Genomic DNA, 14551 nt, shown 5'->3' with positions numbered 1-14551 from the left:
CGTATTACTAGTTGCCTTGTCTTGTCTCAGGAGTAAACGGTCGAACTCGTTAAAGGTCCAAGATGATAGATAACAGAAATCGATGGTTAAAGTCATTTTGAATCAAGACGCTGTTGGTTGAGTGGTAAGCGTGACAGCCACCCATCCCAGTTGGTCTGGGTTCAATCCCAGCCGAGGTCGTTGAGATTTTTCTGAGGTGAAAAATCTTCCTTCGGAAGTGAAGTAAAGCCGTTGGTTCCCGGCCATGAGTTGATGGGTCGATATCTAGTTACTACTAAATATCGCCTCCCGTGATACTTGTGGAGTGCGCAGTAGTATATACGGCCTCTAGCAAAAGCAAGCATCGGACTAACGTTCCTTCTGCGATCTACGTTCGGGCCTGGCCGGTGTCGGTTTTGATCAATAAACACTTTAGGATTACCAGGAGCTGCACATTGAAAGATGTTTTCTTAATCCCAAGCATAATTATCTACTGATTCCCTGTGCAACTTCAGCCAGTCCAGATCGATAACGGAGTAGTAGCCAGGGGTGGTCGCACAAGGTCAAGCCCAAGCTCGATGGTTAAAGTCATTTTAAAATCAGAGATGAGGGCAACATGGATACCATTTAAAAATGGGTGAGGCCATTTTGAAATCCAAGATGGCGGCCTTTAGTTACCAAGAAACAGTCAATATAAAATACCGGATTTTATTAATTTAGGCCATTTATATATATATATATATATATATATATATATATATATATATATATATATATATATATATATATATATATATATATATATATATATATATATATATATATATATATATATATATATATATATATATATATATATATATATATATATATATATATATATATATATATATATATATATATATATATATATATATATATATATATATATATATATATATATATATATATATATATATATATATATATATATATATATATATATTATCTTATTGCTTTTGGTTGGTCAGTAGAGAACGGAAACTGATGATTGAGAACATTTTGCAATCAATCTGATATGGCGACTTTTGGTTACCTCAAATCAACCCACATTAGATATGACCATATTCATATCGGGCAAAATCTTTTCGAATTCTTTCTGAAAGAGAACATCGACTATTCTCATGCCTGTAGACTGTGCTCGTAATGTGTTCCTATAGCACCAGTGTGGAAGTGTTTTACTCCTTTATCATGCCATCGGAATTGTGTACAGGAAAATATTGGTAGAGGTGCAAAAAAGCTGAAATACATATTTGATTTTAACAATAAATTTGACAGCTTCGTAGAATTATAATAGCATACTGCGGCTATCATATTTCTTTTTCAAAATTTCTTAAATTCGCAGATTTCAGGCGAAAAATAATGAATCTAGTAATAACAGCTTATTGGAACTGATTGCAATGAAAAACGTTATTTAGTAGTACGTTCATCTGTACTATATTTTTGTTGCAAATTTGATTCTGATGAATAGGCTATTATGAAGGCCAAATTTGCTAGAAACATGTAGTATGTGATAAAAATGTTGAATTGATTAGTACCAAACAAATGTTGACGAAATGTGTGTTAATAAAACGGTCATTATTATGTGGTCGGTGTTAAGTCAGACCGGACTAAGTCGCAAAACATCAAAAAATGATGATAGCACTGGATAAAGCATTTCGTCAGCTACATCCGACTTTTGTCAGATTTTAAATATGTAACAATAAACAAGAATTATGGCAAAAAGTTATTTCTAATTATAATGTAAAGGATGCTGCGATTCAAACTTTAAACTCGTTTTTCTCGAAATCAAGATTTTGTCACTTAGTCCGGTCGGACTTAATTGGCGATTCTACGTTGAAACCGCTCGCAGATAGCGCTGGAAGGAAAGTGTTGCTGATTTTATTCTGTTCTGTCATAGTGCATATATTTTCTGTAAACATTGGTAAAAAATGACTTTTAAACGCCAAATTACCGATCAATTTGTTGATAATTGTTTATGAAAATGGAGGAAAATCATCATTTTATCAGATGATGAGTAAACATCTTGCGAAAAGAGTGTAAAACATAGTGGTTTCTAATATTATTCGCAGAGCTATATGCGCGCTGTTTCGAAATGTAATTTGTTGAGCACCGTAGCCGCCGCAACAGCATTTCCCGTTCGTCCTAAGTTAAGCTAAACCTTCATGAGATGGTGTAAATTCATGAAACTCTCCAGATCACGCGAGGAAAGAATATATCCGGCTAATAGGAAAGGGTCAGCTTTGTATCATGCACAGCCGATCCTTCTCTCCGATAGTCTTCACTGAATCTCCTACGTAGTTCAAAATATATAGGAGTTTGACATTGGTGCTGATTGGGTCTCGGTTTCGAGTTGGAACTTTATTTATGGAACGATTTTTTATAACCACAATAATACCCCGATTACATTTCGAAGAAATGTATGAGTCAAATAGTTGCAAATGGCTGTACTTTCAGAATAATTGCAAATAAAACTAAATTACTCGTTTCATTCATATTTTGGCAGTGGTTAGCTTTTTCCGAGAAGATAATGAAGATTTTGTTGTAAGCTACGACTCACTTACGGGTGAAAAAAAAGCAAATTGTATCACTTTGCCAGTTCATGAGCTGAATCATAGGTGTCGCATGACTAATTTTGGTTTTGCCGCAAATCGCCAATACCGATCATTATCGCAACATATCTAAATATGACAAAGGAAATTGGATGCACTGCCAACCTAGCTAGACACTCACCTGTTATCTGGTGGCACAAGAAAGGCAAGATAACCAAAAAACGAAGCCAGTTGTCTCTTTTCGTCTTAGGTCTACCCGGATCTTACTTGACTGGTGCCCACTGGGTAAATTGAAAGCGGATTATTCATTTGAGAGGATCAAACGAAGGAGGTTGAATATGAATTGCAACTCATTTGAAAGCAACGGTGAGTGAAGTGCCATGAACCGAGCTTCAGATCAACAGCAACTGATGCGTTAAATGAATATGAATGCTACCGTGGACGACTGATTGGCTGCGTTCATTCAGTTTCGATTGAATGCAATGAAATTTTACTGCACTGGTAGACGCTCACCGAAAGTTATTTGAACCTTAACCGAATGCTGTAAAAATTTGTACATAGTAGGCATTTGTTCTGGAGCGTGTTTGTGTGCTATTGGTTGGAGATTATCTGCCCACCAGATGACGCTTCGGAACAAATTGTGTTTTCCTCCTATTTAGTTGAAAGTCGCAGCAACGCGCGATGGGTATTAGCTAGTAATATATAAAAGTATCCGCTGCATGATCGACCGGAACCAGTGCTGAATCGTGATGATACTGTCGATGATTCGCGTGTGCAGACAAATGTTCCGCGATATCCGGAAACCGGAAAATTCTACGCATATCAGTCCCATAACGATCTATGTAAACGATGCTCATAACTCATTTTTTTTACAATAATGTATGTTGTAAGTTTTTCTGTTACTCGGGAGATTTTTTGCTTCAATAAAATTGGAAATAGTGTAAAATACCTATTTTTACTCTATTTAGAAGGGTACCTCACAAAATCATTAATTACTCTGCCTACACTCGATGGAGTGCAAATAATTTGGCATCCACAACCTTGCTTTGTTCTTAAGAATCAATCTAATAACACAAATGGCCTAAAAACGATAAAATGCTAGTGTTTGATCGCAACACTAGCTCCAATCGAGTGCCCCAATTGTCGCCCTACTATTTGACTCAGTGTGTTGAACAAAGATAGCAAACGCTGCACTAACCAACGGCTTCAAATGGGTAGCGTGATAATAGAAACATTGCGAATATAGGCTCATTATCCTTGATGCGTTCGCCATGTTATGCAAGCGACGATAATGATGAAGAGCTTTATAGCATTTTCTCACTGCTGTGATTAATATTGCCACTGCCATCTCTTTTTTAATGAACCCCTATTTTTCCATCAATTTTTTCAGTGCCCGACATCTAGCGTAATGTACTTCTTAACTAAACGCTACGTAATTATTTTTTATTTTGCACTTTTTGGGATTTTTGTTAGTGGGACAATTATGCGTAGAATATCAACAATGGGACAAACAGACTTGGTATTTTTTCACGAAGTCTTCGAACAAACTGTATGATTTGGATTTGTTATGCGTAGAACGGCAGTGCACGTCCTTCTGCAAACTGACTAGCCAATAAGCAGTAGAATCCAATAGTTGGATAATTTCTTCGTGCGTGAGGCGCATCCCGCCCGGCGAATTCGTACCGTTTCCAGCGTTCCTGGAAATTGTAAAAAAAAGAAATCGGTTATAAATTCTCACCTTGAGCGTTTTGTCATAAACCGTTTAAAAATTTGCTCAGCTGATTATTGTATTATGATACTCTGATACAAAAGGAGAGTATTTATAAATACCTGAAATGTTGTCAATCATCATTCTCCCGCTGGATATGCATTAATACAAATGTAGAAAAAGAAACCCCATAGAAAATCCTCCCGATTTTCACACCGACTAAATCGGCTTGCGTCGGCACAATCGGCTGACTATGCCACCAATTAATCGGTCGATTGTTGCACCGACTCTTATGGGGGTTTAACATGGACGTCTGCCGACGCGACAACCGATTAAATATGACCAACAAAATCTGTTGAAATCGGTCTACTTCAACCAATTAAATCGATCGATTAGTTGGAAGTTTAAAACTGGAACCAGATACACACAGATTAAATCTGGCGATTAATATGGTGACGAAAATTGTTCACCGATGAAACCCAACTTAGTCGGTTAATTAATCTGTCAACCTCGAAGCACCCGATTTTGTCGGTCGACTGCACAACACGATGATCGCTATTTTATTTTTTCAATAGGTTACTCTTACTTTTTCACATTTGTGACAGCTATGAAAATCATAAGGCGCTGCAATGAAAATTATATTCACTTCATTAATAAATCATATTGTTCGATTATGAAAACCATAAAAATAGTATGAAAAGTATAAGCGACTTATGAAATCGTGTTTTTGTATTTTTTTATCGTTTCATAAGGCAAGTTTAATGGATTTTGCTAGTCAATTTGTCTGAGTGTACGTTAGTTTCTTCGCAACAAAACGTTCCAAAGTGGTTATTTTGTTTTTTCCCATACTTAATTCGGCATAATATGAGGTCTCAGGAAGTATAGTATAAATAATCAAAAGTTTTAACATAACTGGGTTATACTGCCGTTCTACGCATAATTGTCCCATGTTGATTTTTGGTCATTTTCACTTTTTTCATCAAACAGTCCTTTTTGATGTATATTTTAAGAAAACACATAAATCATACAGTTTGTTCGAAAACTTCGTGAACAAATACCAAGTCTGTTTGTCCCATTGTTGATATTCTACGCATAATTGCCCCACTAACAAAAATCCCAAAAAGTGCAAAATAAAAAATAATTACGTGGCGTTTAGTTAAGAAGTACATTACGCTAGATGTCGGGCGCTAAAAAAATTGATGGAAAATAGGGGTTCATTAAAAAGAGATGGCAGTGGAAATCTTAATTACAGCAGTGAGAACAATCCTATAAAGCTCTTCATCACTATCGTCGCTTGCATAACATGGCGAACGCATCTAGGATAATGAGCCTATTTTCGCAATGTTTCTATTATCACGCTACCTATTGAAGCCGTTGTTTAGTGCAGCGTTTGCTACCTTTGCTCAACACGCTAGGTCAAATGGTAGGGCGACAATTGAGGCACTCGATTGGAGCTAGTGTTGCGATCAAACACAAGCATTTCTTCGTTTTAGGCCATTTTTATTATTAGATTGGTTCTTAAGAACGAAGCAAGGTTGTGGATGCCAAATTATATGCACCCCATCGAGTGTAGGCAGAGTAATTAATGATTTTGTGAGGTACCCTTCTAAATAGAGTAAAAATAGGTGGCTTACCCTATTTCCAATTTTGATGAAGCAAAAAATCTCCCGAGTAACAGACAAACTCACGACATACATTATTGTAAAAAAAAATAAGTTATGAGCATCGTTTACATAGATCGTTATGGGACTGATTTGCGTAGAATTTTCCAGTTTCCGTTCGATTTCTCGGCGTAACAGTCCCATTTAACATTGTTCGTAAAAACTAACGTTAATTGGATCTCTACAATGAAAAACTGGACTGAATCTATTGGAAACGATTGCTTTGAACGTAATTTCAGACAATAAAGCTTTATTTGTTACACCGTTTCCCTCCAGATTGCTAATACAATTTTCATCTTCAATCGCGTTTTTCTCAGTTACCAGTTTTGCAACATGAAACGATTGGGCGTAGAACGGCAGCATAATGGGTTAAAAAATCTGTGCCAATCTGTATTAAGGAAAGCGTTCAAATTTGTTTTGAAACAAGACCATTTTTATAATGGTTTTTGCGCGAGCCAAACAATAAGCACAAGGTCAGAAATTGAGAAATCTCTGCTAATCTGTGCATTGTAGAAGAAAGCTGTGTAAATCTGTGCAGCATATTGAAAATCTGTGAAACACAATATGGGGCCCATATTGTTGGCTCGAATCATTACTCGTCGAAACGTCAATTGACGATAGGTTCATCCGGATTATTCATTAGCGTGTACATTTTGCGGTCTTATATTTTTGACTCGAATCAAAACTCGTCGAAATGTCAATTGACGATAGGTTCATCCGGAGTGTTCATTTGTGTTTACATTTTGCTAGCGTTGCCAATTTTATTTTTTGTCCACCACCCAATGTGGCTACGCCACATCGCTTTTGCGCGTGCTGTCCGACTTTGCTACCGCTCAGTCGGACTTAAACTAAGGATACCCCCTATGTTTGAGTAATCCGGGCAAACGAGTGGATCACATGTTCGCTTGCTTCCGACGACGGGTCGGTGGCCACCTCGCCCGGCGGATCCTCAGCAGCTTTGCGCCGCTTCGGTTCCTAGGCCTCGGTTATGCGACTAAGCCGCGTCGAAATGGTACCCCTTAAACATTCTAGCTTGAATCGGTCGTGTCACCGGAGCCTGAATACGAATTAGAACCAGCCAGCATTCCGCCTGAGTTAAACTGGGAAGTTTAGTAAAATTTAATCTGGAAATAAAAATCTTCTGGCAACGCTCCAGTACCCCGTTCAACTCTAACGATTTCACCACCTGGGCGCCAGGTTGACGATATGAAATGAACTTTGTTTACTTTCGACAATATATATATATATATATATATATATATATATATATATATATATATATATATATATATATATATATATATATATATATATATATATATATATATATATATATATATATATATATATATATATATATATATATATATATATATATATATATATATATATATATATATATATATATATATATATATATATATATATATATGTATAGGACCGTTTTTGTTGGCGTTGTTGGCCTTGGTGAGGGAGATGGCTAACGAGGAAATGAATTGTTAGCATGAGGAAGTCGCATAGTACTGGCCAATGGCAGAACAGATAATAATTGATTCCTGAAAATCAATTTTTCTTTATGCATGTAAATTATACATACTTACAAATCTAATCCTGGTCTTATTTCTGAATCATTGGTGCGAACATTGTGTAATTTGGTTAAGTACAATGAAAGTTACAAACTTTCCAAACTCGACCATCTGTTTCTTCCGAAATATTGAAATGGGGTGTCTATATTAAACCGTTAGTCGTGGTCACAATAAAAAAGATGGGTGGGCAATGTCTGTGGCATAACTGGAGCGTCGTGACTTCAATTCGAGACGTTTAATTACGGCTGAACTTTATAAGCTTAGCTCGACTTTGAAATCCTGCACAATCTCACGAATCAGACGCTGGTAGGGCCATTTTGTTTGCTACTAACACGGAGCTGCACAAAAAAATCATTTAATGCAGTTAGTTCACGGAGGCTGCCAAAAAGCTCGAATAGAAGCATGCGACTTCAACGTTTCTCTTAAACACATGCAATTGAAGCAACACTAATCACTAGAGGGATGGTGAGGGAACACGCACATTCGTTTTGATTATACTGATAATAGCAGCAGAAAGGAATGGAAAAGCAGTGCACGAAACGAGCGAGAGGATAATTTAAATTTTTGTTCCGTGTGCAAACTACTTCTTTCCACACAACGTATTATGTTGCTTGTTGAAAATTTGTTATACATCTTAACCCTTTCATGCCCAACTTTTTTCTAGTGCATGTAGGGTTTCAAAATTATTTTTTCTTGAAAACGGTGGGGTCAAGAAACACGAAAGCCTCTTTTCATAATGATAGGTAGGCAGGCAGTGCTAGAAGCTGGTCAATTTTTACCTGCTAATGCTCAATACAATTCTCCTAGAATAACTACAATAGTCCAATTACGTGGAAAACGTAGCCAACGACAGTCTAAATTGATAAGTTTTATCAGTCTTCAATAATATTGTACCATAACGAAGATATATGAAAAAATCATTTTCCGTCGTCAACGTAAACTTTCCCTGGCAGCACTGCTCCATCGGAATCCAATCAGACTAATTGCAATAGCTTCAGTTCTAGAGCTGATCCTTGTAACTGTTAATACTCAAATTAAAGGCAATAATCACATTAAAGAGCCTACTTGTTTTTGTGAGAAAATCTCGCCTCAATCAAAAGTTATAACTGTTTAAAAACGTTGTTGTCCACAAACGACATGGGCATGAATAGGTTTAAATGAAAGTTTCAGTTTAACTCCCACTAGAACACAATTGATTGGTCCTAAAAAGAACCGTTGCTTTTATTGTAATTTACGCCCACTCCCAGCGGACACTGTGAGCCAGTTTGATTTCTTTTGCGAGAAAGTTACGTACTTGGCGCACTATTTTGTATCCTCAAACAAACCGACCAAGTAGGCATCACTGGCTTCATTACGGCTGAGTTTTGTAAGCGTAGCTCAACTTTGAAGTAATACACAACCTTACGAACCAGACGCTGGAATGTTAGCCAGCGGATTAGTTGCTCTGTTGCCCTTTAGTTGTGGCGAAATACTGGCATGGCGACAGTTCCTGATCGGTAGTTGGTTGCGATGGGCCACCAGTAGCTAGGGCACTTTTTCGGACCGTCATCATTGCTAACTGCTTTTCTTCGGTGGACTGGCTGCTTGCTAGTACTTGAACGTTGCCCTTTAGTTAGGGCGAAATACTGGCATGGCGACAGTTCCTGAGCGGTAGTTTGGTTGCGATGGGCCACCAGTAGCTGAGGCACTTTTTCGGTCCTTCGTCATTGCCAACTGCTTTCCTCTGGTGGACTGGCTGCTTGCTAGTACTTGAACGAATACGAATGATGAAGGAATCAGGAATCAGAATATATTGGCTCAAATGGCACGTTCCCCGTACATAGTCGGGGATTTGTGCCTTGCCGTGTGTTTTCATCATTTCCTGAGCGGAAGGAAAGGACAAGGAGGTGTGGGGAAGTAGACTTGGAAGGGTGGGAAAAACAGCACAAAACAAAAAATAAACAACAGGCAAATTAAACTCACAAGTAGTTCAACTTGCCTGCGAATAAGCCTAAAGCTCTTTACCACATTGGATAAGAAACTTTAGTATGTCTCTGAGTTTCAGTCGACCAAACATGGTTTCGTCTATATACGGACGGCTGAAGACTCGTAATCGCAATTGCGCTAGCGCTGGGCAGTTGCATATCAGATGATATGAAGTTCCGTAGTCGGATTCACAAAGATCACATGAAAAAGACTCAGCGCGCTGAATAGTTGCCATGTGATAATTGAGTTTGCAGTGGCCGGTTAAAGCCCTGGTCAGCATGCCGCAGTGGAGCTTCGAAAAATGTAGGAGATTTTTCGAAACCACTGGGCATGGTTGTTCTAGAAACGCCTTTGTTTGGCGACACGTTTGTAGATTTCTCCAATAATTGCGGTGCTCGGACGAAGCCCAGGACCGTATTTTTTCCCTTATCCAACTTGTCGAAATTGGCAGCGCGGGCTCAGGACCAACGAAGTCAATCGCTGAACCTGCCCTGGCCAATTCGTCAGCCCATTCATTTCCAGTAATACCGCAATGTCCGGGCACCAAGACAAGATAGATAGTGTTGACAATGCTTAGTTCTTCGATTTGGGTTCGGCACGCGATCACTAGCTTGGACCGGGATTTGTCTGAGCTAAGGGCCTTGATTGCAGCCTGACTATCGGAGCAGAAGTTTATAACTCTGCCGGACAAACTCAGTTGAAGGGCCGATTGCACCCCGCACATAATCGCAAAGATTTCTGCTTGGAATACAGTACAGTATCTACCTAGTGAGTGAGATTGTTCCAGTCTCATTTCACGACAGTAGACACCAGCACCAGCACGTCCCTCCATCAGAGAACCGTCAGTGTAACAAACCACTTGCGTTTGTTGTTGTCTTTCCATAAAGCCAGACAACCACTCCTCTCGAGAGGGAATCTTAACATGGAATGTCCTGTAAGGAAAACTACAAGTGAGTGTAATATCGCTGGGAGCCAGAATATCTTCACCCCATGTAACCATTTGTGACCACAATCGTGTATGACTGGTAGCAAGATCAACATGATTACTGTTCCAAAGCCCAGTAACCTGCAGTCTGTATGCACATGATAGTGCTTCTTGTTTTAAGTGTATGTGTAATGGTTTGATATTTAGAAGTGCCTCAAGAGCAGCAGTCGGAGTCGTGGTGAAAGCACCAGTCAACGCCATGAGCGCCATTCTTTGCAGATGGTTTAGCTTTGACTGGACTGTCACCACTTCTCCCCTCTGCCACCACACAAGGCATCCGTATGACAGTATTGGACGTACAATTGTCGTGTAAATCCAATAGATGTATTTAGGTTTGAGACCCCAGGTCTTTCCAAAAGTTCGTCTGCACTACCCGAAGGCCATGCACGCTTTCTTGACTCTGAACTCATTGTGAGCAGACCAATTCAGTTTGGAATCCAATATGACTCCAACGTATTTGACTTGATCTGCACACAGCAGCTCAGAATCAAAGAACTGCAAGGGACGAACCCCGGTTGTTATTCGCTTCTTCGTGAAAAGAACCATTGAAGTTTTGCTTGGGTTAACTGATAGTTTAACTTGTCGACACCACTGTTCGACAGCTCTTAATGCCTGTTGCATCAAGTCAAAGATTGTTCCGATGCAAAATCCAGTAATTAGTATTTGGTAATCGTCAGCAAACCCGTAGGTTGGAAATCCAAGCTCATTGAGTTTCTTCAACAAGCCGTCAGCTACTAAGTTCCATAACAAAGGTGACAGAACGCCGCCCTGAGGACAACCGCAAATACTCAACTTCCGTATCTCAGCCTGTCGCAGTGACGAGCAAAGTATGCGGTTACTAAGCATTGCGTTTATCCAACCTGAGATACATGCAGGTATCCCATGACCACGCGTCGCTTCCAGAATAGACTGGAAGGACACATTGTCAAAAGCACCCTCAATATCTAGGAATACACCCAAGCTAGATTGCTTGAGCGAGAAGGCTTTCTCAATGTTGTAAACATCGTGAAGCAGAGTGATCGTGGATTTCCCACACTGATATGCATGTTGCATTTTGTGCAGAGGATATTCAACTAAACTAACGTTCCTGATGTGATGATCGATTATCCGTTCCAAAGCTTTCAGAAGAAAAGAACTTAAGCTGATAGGCCTAAAACTCTTGGCTTCTTCATAGCTTGAGCGCCCCCCTTTGGGAATAAATCTAACAGTTATTTCTCGCCATGCTTTCGGGATATACCCGGTAGCAAGACTGGAAAGCAAAATCTTTTTCAAGACATGTTTAAGAATATCAAATCCCTTTTGCAGTAGCACGGGAAGTATTCCATCTTTTCCGGGTGATTTGTATGGAGCAAAGCTGTCAACTGCCCACTTGACCGATTCAGTGGAAACCAATGTGCGTGCTAGCGCCCACGAGTCCGAATCACCAGAATGAGATCTGTGAACATTGATCAACTCCGGATCGATACAACCTGGAAAGTGTGTGTCGAAGAGACAATTAAGAACATCTTTTTCGTCTGTCACATAAACACCATCTCTGGTTTTCAAGGAGTTCATCTGAAAATCATTCGATTTGGAGAGAATTTTATTTAATCTGCTAGCCTCGTTCAGACTAGAGACATTAGTGCATAGGCTTTGCCAGCCAGCCCGTTCTGCAGATCTAAGACATTTCTTATATGCACTACGAGCTGACCTGAAAGCCCTGGAGTCATCACGCTGACGCCGGTTCCAAGCTCTTCTCATAACTTTCTTCATTCTATCAAGCTCAGCCCTCCACCAAGGGGTTCCCCTAGTCGATTTAACAGTACGAAGTGGACAAGCTTCTTCGTAGGATGCTAATATGAATGAGTTTGTCGTATCCACGACGTCATCTAAGTCGTCTAGTTGACTAATTGTTGGAAAATATCCATGAAATTTAGTCGCTAAGTTTTCCAAAAAGAGGTCCCAGTTTGTAGACTTAGGATTACGATATGTCACCACATTGAAGGTGACATCAAAATGCTCGAAAAATATATATTTATGATCGGATAGAGACGGTTCAGTTTCATTTGGAACCTGCCAATTTCCCAGTTCATGCAAAATTCTATCAGAGCAAAGTGTTATGTCTAACACCTCCTCCCTCCCAGACCTCGCAAAAGTTGGTCGGTTTCCCACATTCAGAATATGGAGATTTGTACTACTTATGTACTCCATCAGTTCAGAGCCTCTCAGATTGATGTCTGAGCTGCCCCAAATGATGTGATGAGCATTCGCATCACTACCGATAATGAGCGGAAGCCCATTTCTGCTACAATATGATACAACGCTTTTGAAATCATCAGAAGGAGATGATTCGTTATGCGGTAGGTATGCTGAACAATATATATATATATATTTTTTGTCTACGTTTCCGACAGTCAATGTAACTGTGACAACACAGATATCGCGAGTTGTGAGCTCCGATATGAGACACGCGTCAATAGCCTTATTTGCAAGAATGCAAGCACGAGGCATTTCACGTGGGTTAGTCATGCCTGTCTTGTTGTAAGCAATGAAGGCAGTGTTAAGTAACTTTCCAAAATAGAAGTTTCCTTTATGGAAATACGGTTCTTGAACCAATGCTATGGAAGCTTTACCTTCCTGCATGAGTCGAGATAAATTCATAGTTGCTGTACGTTTATGTTGGAGATTGACTTGTGCTATTCTAACCATTGTTGATTAGAGAACTGTACATTTCATCTCCAACACAAATTGCACAACAACTAGAGGACACCAAGCGAGTTGGGATGTTAACGCATTTAGCGAGCCATATCAGGTTTAAATGGGACATGATCATTTGATTCCCACGATTTGCGAAGAAAATAATGGTCCACTGTGTCAGAGATTCGCATAACACAGCAAGGGCAAAACCCAAAATGCTCCGTGCGCGACTGGCATATTTTAGACCCTCCAATCATTAAGTCCTCGGCACGGAACTACACCTTGACTTAGGGTCTCCTACTTTCAGTCGCCTCCTACGACATGGCAGCAGGACTTCAGTGGCTCAATTCTAGGCCGGATACCACACGGCCTCTGGGCAGGTTCATCTGTACACATCGAAATTTGATAATCGAGACTCAACAAAACTTCACCGAACTACCATCAGCCGAGAGTCTCTGCAAACCCCCAGCCAACAAAAATTCGGCAAAATTAAGTGGATCATCGGTGAAAAAAAATCGGTGTGTAGAGTGAACGTTCCGCTGCGTAATGCAGCGTACTGGGGAGTTCGCCCGACTCTTCCCAGGCTCCGTTCGCCATTGAGAATGTTTTAAACCCCCTCAACAATTTTACCCATAGCACGGGTCGCATGACACTATGGAATTGGGGTTCCCTGTTTGGTAGATTTTTACCACTGAAACAGGTAGTCCGTAGTGTAATTCTTAGCCGGTTGAAACAACCACTACCGACACTACATGGCTTATCTAGGCTGTTCGGTGAAAGAAGCTGACATTGAAGAACAGCTTCCATATTTAGATGGGCGAACAGCCGCAGAAGGAAGGAAGGAAGGAAGGATAACGGGAGGAGAGGGATTTGGGCTAAGCGCTTATTTAAAGGCGGCACTGGCTCGCCTTGCCAGGGCTGCTTTAGGGCATGTGGTATTTAGGCCTAGGACGTATAGGGCCCACTACCTCGTCCTACCACACCCGCAGTCAGCCCCCGCTGCTGGTTCGGGTCGCGAATCACAACTAGCTGCTATCGCGATTAAGCATTATCCACCACCTATGACCCGCCCGGTTGCTTGCAGCTCAGCTTCCCACGTAGCGTTCCTCCACCACCACGGGGCCCGGAACTGCTTTTCTTCGGTGGACTGGCTGCTTGCTAGTACTTGAACGTTGCCCTTTAGTTAGGGCGAAATACTGGCATGGCGACAGTTCCTGAGCGGTAGTTTGGTTGCGATGGGCCACCAGTAGCTGAGGCACTTTTGACATTAAAAATGTCTTACTCCACTATCTGGGGCTAGGTGTCATTCTAAAATCTAAACTATTTCCCATGTAACGAAACTATGTAAGGTTTGCACGCTTATAACTCCGATATTACTAGATGGATTTTAATCATTCATA

The sequence above is a fragment of the Topomyia yanbarensis genome, chromosome 3 (assembly GCF_030247195.1).
Source record: "Topomyia yanbarensis strain Yona2022 chromosome 3, ASM3024719v1, whole genome shotgun sequence".
Lineage (NCBI taxonomy): Eukaryota > Metazoa > Arthropoda > Insecta > Diptera > Culicidae > Topomyia > Topomyia yanbarensis.
This window is presented reverse-complemented; position numbering follows the sequence as displayed.